Source organism: Podarcis bocagei (genome assembly GCF_964188305.1).
Source record: "Podarcis bocagei genome assembly, chromosome: 1".
NCBI classification, from domain to species: domain Eukaryota; kingdom Metazoa; phylum Chordata; class Lepidosauria; order Squamata; family Lacertidae; genus Podarcis; species Podarcis bocagei.
The window spans coordinates 124,020,941-124,025,287 of record NC_138125.1 but is presented as its reverse complement, the minus strand read 5'-3'; the positions used below and the strand labels follow the sequence as shown (position 1 = coordinate 124,025,287).

The 4,347-nt window shown below is 48.5% G+C and overlaps 1 long non-coding RNA gene across 4 annotated transcripts; it reads right to left on the bottom strand.

Moving 5' to 3' along the window:
• Positions 1-485: 485 nt before the first annotated feature.
• Positions 486-4,009, bottom strand: LOC308581863. 4 transcript variants are annotated; one of them, XR_014005334.1, is made up of 5 exons: positions 3,809-4,009; positions 2,923-2,966; positions 1,097-1,581; positions 738-898; positions 486-632 (listed from the first exon to the last, which is right to left on the bottom strand). It is a non-coding gene; the product is annotated as an uncharacterized lncRNA (long non-coding RNA). The 4 variants fall into 4 exon arrangements; XR_014005335.1 differs by lacking the exon at positions 2,923-2,966 and having other exon boundaries at positions 3,809-4,008; XR_014005336.1 differs by lacking the exons at positions 2,923-2,966; positions 3,809-4,009 and having other exon boundaries at positions 1,097-1,173; positions 1,278-2,300.
• Positions 4,010-4,347: the final 338 nt, after the last annotated feature.

The following is a 4,347-nucleotide window of genomic DNA, read 5'->3' as shown; positions in this document are numbered from 1 at the left end:
TTTGCATATGTGGACCTGAGTGAAAACTATCTACGGTATCCCCCTGCTGGTGGCCCAGGGTGAGAACTTCAGTACATAACAATCTGGTATGATCAAAGGATGAACAGGGGAAAGTTCGCCCTACACATTTGTAAAGCCTCTATTTGTCACATCACAGCTTTCTATATATAATTAATTTTTATTCAATTTCCAATGTACATTCCATCCATATTTAACATCCACTTCTTTTAGAATTCCCTCAGCCTATCTGACAATTTTCCATATTATCACAATTACTCACATTTCTTAAATTTATATTGCGCTTTAACAATCTTAATCTTATCATATCTTTTAAGCAACATTTCTATCAATCATTTTCACAGAGCTTCTTGAAAGCCAACAAGCGTTAATTGCTCCTCACATACATTTTTGATATACTCTGTAAATTTATTCCAGTCCTCGGTGAATCTCTGATCGCATTGGTTCCGAATTTTCCCCCGTCACATCACAGCTTTCAAATGCTTCAGCAGCTGAAAAATCAGAAACCAGAATACAGTCCTTCAGCTGAGATCCAAATGCTCTAGAATTCATCTTTGCTCCGTCACCCAATGCCTCTTCCTTCCGCCAGCTGGCATCACTGGGGAATCCTCAAGCTGTGTTTTTTTATAAAAAAGAAAGGGGGAAAGGACAGTGGTCAAGGACAATGGGAGTTGTAGTCAAGCAACCCCTGTAGGAAGGCCCCCAGACCCCAAACCCACCTTAACAGTGTATGCTTTTTTTAAGAAATGCACCCAGAGCATGAACGCGTACGCGCAACTTGTAGGGTGTTCTCCCTGCCCCGTGCAAAGGTTCCCTTCCTCTTATCTGGTCTTCTTGGGGGAGGCTTGGGCAGCAACCACAGTGGTGCAGACAGGAGATCCTGCAAGAAAGAAGGGATCTTTGAAGCATGGGAGAACTCAACGCTATGCACTGCTTCTTGGGCTCAAATCTTGTTTGCTGCTTTCACAGTGGCATCTGGGTGGCCCCTGGGAGAAGAGGAGGCTGGACCAGGTGAGACCTTGGCCTGATCCTGCAGGACCTTCTGGTGTGTTTCCTAAGCCCCCCCCCGTACCATTACCTCAGAGGCAAGAGGCCGTCATCTGGGCTCTAGTCCCTCCTGGAATGCGGTGGTTCCCCGTCTGAACTTTTCCCTTGCTGCAAAGGAAATGGAGACATCAGCAGACGCCTGGCTCCCAGCCACGCTAGCCCCAGTCTGGGGTAGGAGGGTTGGGGACCTGGGAAGGGGCATTTCCTCCTACCTGATCTTATAAGTGCTCCCCACTTCTCCTCCGTACGGGCGTCTCAGCTCCGTCCTGACCGGCCTAGCACAGAAGCAGCAGCCAAAGTCTCCTCCCTCTCAGAAATAACCCAATAAGCTGTTTTAATGGGAGGAAACTTTGGCTGCTGTTTCTGTGCCAAACTAGGCCGGGAAGGAGCCATGCCCGTATGGAGAAGGGGCAGTGGGGAAGCGTTGCGAGGGACGTCAGCCGGGAACCTCTGGGATGTTGTCCGGTTCTTCATCCTGGGGGCTGGAGCTGGAGCCACATCCCTGGAGGTGTGGCCCTGTGGAGGAAGAAGGACATCATATGAGAATGGCTGCACGTTCAGCTGTCTTAGCCACACCAAATATTGAAAGGCTTCTCTCTCCACTTTGACCATCATGGAGAATCCTGGTGTTATGTACTGAGTTGACTAGGATCCAAAATGCAGCAGTCTGATTGGTCCTAGAACAATAGGATTCAGAATGCAGCAGTCTGATTGGTCCACAGGAGGCACACAATCCAGCTCCAGGTGGAAGTGAATCCGCAACCTGATTGGCCTACAGGAGAATCCCGGAATTAGCCAATCACGTGGGGCCCATTGTGTAAATAATGTATATAAAGCAGACATTCTGGGGGAACTTCCATTCCTGCTTCTTGGGAGAAAAGCATTGACAAACCTAGACAGCATCTTAAAAAGCAGAGACATCACCTTGCCAGCAAAGTTCTGTATAGTTAAAGCTATGGCTTTCCCAGTAGTGATGTATGGAAGTGAGAGCTGGACCATAAAGAAGGCTGATCGCCAAAGAATTGATGCTTTTGAATTATGGTGCTGGAGGAGACTCTTGAGAGTCCCATGGACTGCAAGAAGATCAAACCTATCCATTCTGAAGGAAATCAGCCCTGAATGCTCACTGGAAGGACAGATCCTGAAGCTGAGACTCCAATACTTTGGCCACCTCATGAGAAGAGAAGACTCCCTGGAAAAGACCCTGATGTTGGGAAAGATGGAGGGCACAAGGAGAAGGGGATGACAGAGGACAAGATGCTTGGACAGTGTTCTCGAAGCTACCAACATGACTTTGACCAAACTGCGGGAGGCAGTGGAAGACAGGAGTGCCTGGCGTGCTCTGGTCCATGGGGTCATGAAGAGTCGGACACAACTAAACGACTAAACAACAACAAAAAGAGCATGAAATCTACTCTCGACTCCGAGTATATTTCACCTGGCAATCCTGTAGTGGAAGCCAAGGAGAATCAGATGCCCCACAAGAGCATCTCGGATGAGGTGGCTTTCAAAGAGGGTGAGACAATTGCATGGTGCAGAGGGTTATGCAAGGCAACCCAGTTGGAGGGAGTAATGCTTCTGAAAAGCACTTCCTGGAAGCCATAGGTGGGGAGAATGTTTCTAGGACCCCCAAAACATGTTTCAAAAGGATCCCTTCATTCCCTCTGCCAAAGTAACTGATGGTCTCTCCAGGGAATTTGCCAGAACAAAGTACACATTGGGGAAAGGCTGCCTCCCTGCAAAGAAAATGAAGGAATCGGCAAATGCCTGGCTCCCAGCCATGCTAGCAGCAGTCTGGTGCATGAGGGTGGGGGACAGTCCTATAATATAGGGCATTCAATTGGCATTTCCACTTACCTGATGTGGGAGCTTTTTCCCCTTTGTTCTGGCCTGCCTCCCTCCTAAGGAAGAAACAAGCTCAGTTAGTCTGATTGGTTGGAGGAGTTCCAGATAAATATATAGATATTTGCGTGTCGAGGTCCCCAAGACACCCCCAAAGAAAAACACAATTGACACTTAATTTTTGTTTAAGGTTTTTGGCATAATTTTGGCCACAACTTTATTCAAATTACAGCAATGTGAGTGGTTGCTTAGGCATTGGTAGAACTAACTGACCCCGACCGGGGACAGCTCTGACATTCGCACCCCCTGCGAAGTCAGAAAGGGTAGGTCACCTGGGGAGAGAGACGGGACTGGGAACCATGCCTCACCTCTCCCCAGGGGCTTGCGTGGCCCTAGCCCCTTGCCAGGGGGTTTCGGACAAAAGCATGGGGAGCCTCTGGGTTCCTTTAACGGAAAACCCTTGCGGCAGCAGCAGTATTTTGGAGGGGCAGGCACAGCTGAATCCATACCCCTCCACCAACCAATTCCCAGACCAATGCCTAACCGCAACCTGACAAGTTGTGACGATTTGCTACGCAGTAGGCAAAAACCAAATGGCACACACTAATCAGCCAAATGGACAAAATTCCTACCGGGCCCCTGCCCCAACGGCAGACGACCCCATGACAGGCATAGCAAGGTCAAGCAAATAGCTTAACATTAGGGAAGGGAGGGCAGGTGATCCGAACCACGCAGCGAAAAGAGGAAGTTCGTCGCTGCGTGCATTGTATTGAACAAATAGGGCTGTCAATCAACAAATGGCAACATCTAGATTTCCCCAGTAAAAGCTATATAGAAAGTGCATTTAAAGCACATGATGTCCCCAAAATGATCTTGGGGATTGTAGCTTCCAGGCTCTCACCTTTGGGAAACTCAGAAATAGCGGAGGCTGTTGTAGGAAGAGTACAGCAGTACAGCAGGGTCCTTTCAGGCTTTGAAAGCAAGTTTGAATGTTGGGGGGGAGGCAGTTGAGAGTTCGTTGAGAGTGGTGGGTTCTAGAAGGGGGGGCAAGGGGCGGTTTCCGATTGGCTGCAGGAGCTTCCTGCACTCAGTTGGAAGCCATGTCGGAGGTTCGGCTTCCAAAGGACATTTGCAACCGTGTTCTCCTTCATGGAGAACACTTCAGACGACCTACTTCTGGATAAGGCAGAGCACACGCTCAAACTGCTTTTTAACAATCACCATCACCAACGCATAGTAAAAATAGATGAAGAAAAGTATCAGTTAAGAGGAGTTCCCGTGTATGGGCACTGCCCAGGTATCAATAAGTCACCATTCCCTGTGTTTTTAACGGAAGCCAATGCGGTGAATTGTTTTGTGCAGTCGGTGTTAAGCCACACAGCAAGCAGCGTTGTTATTATCCCTTTTGGACTCCTCAAATTACAAGCTAGGCTGGCTTAG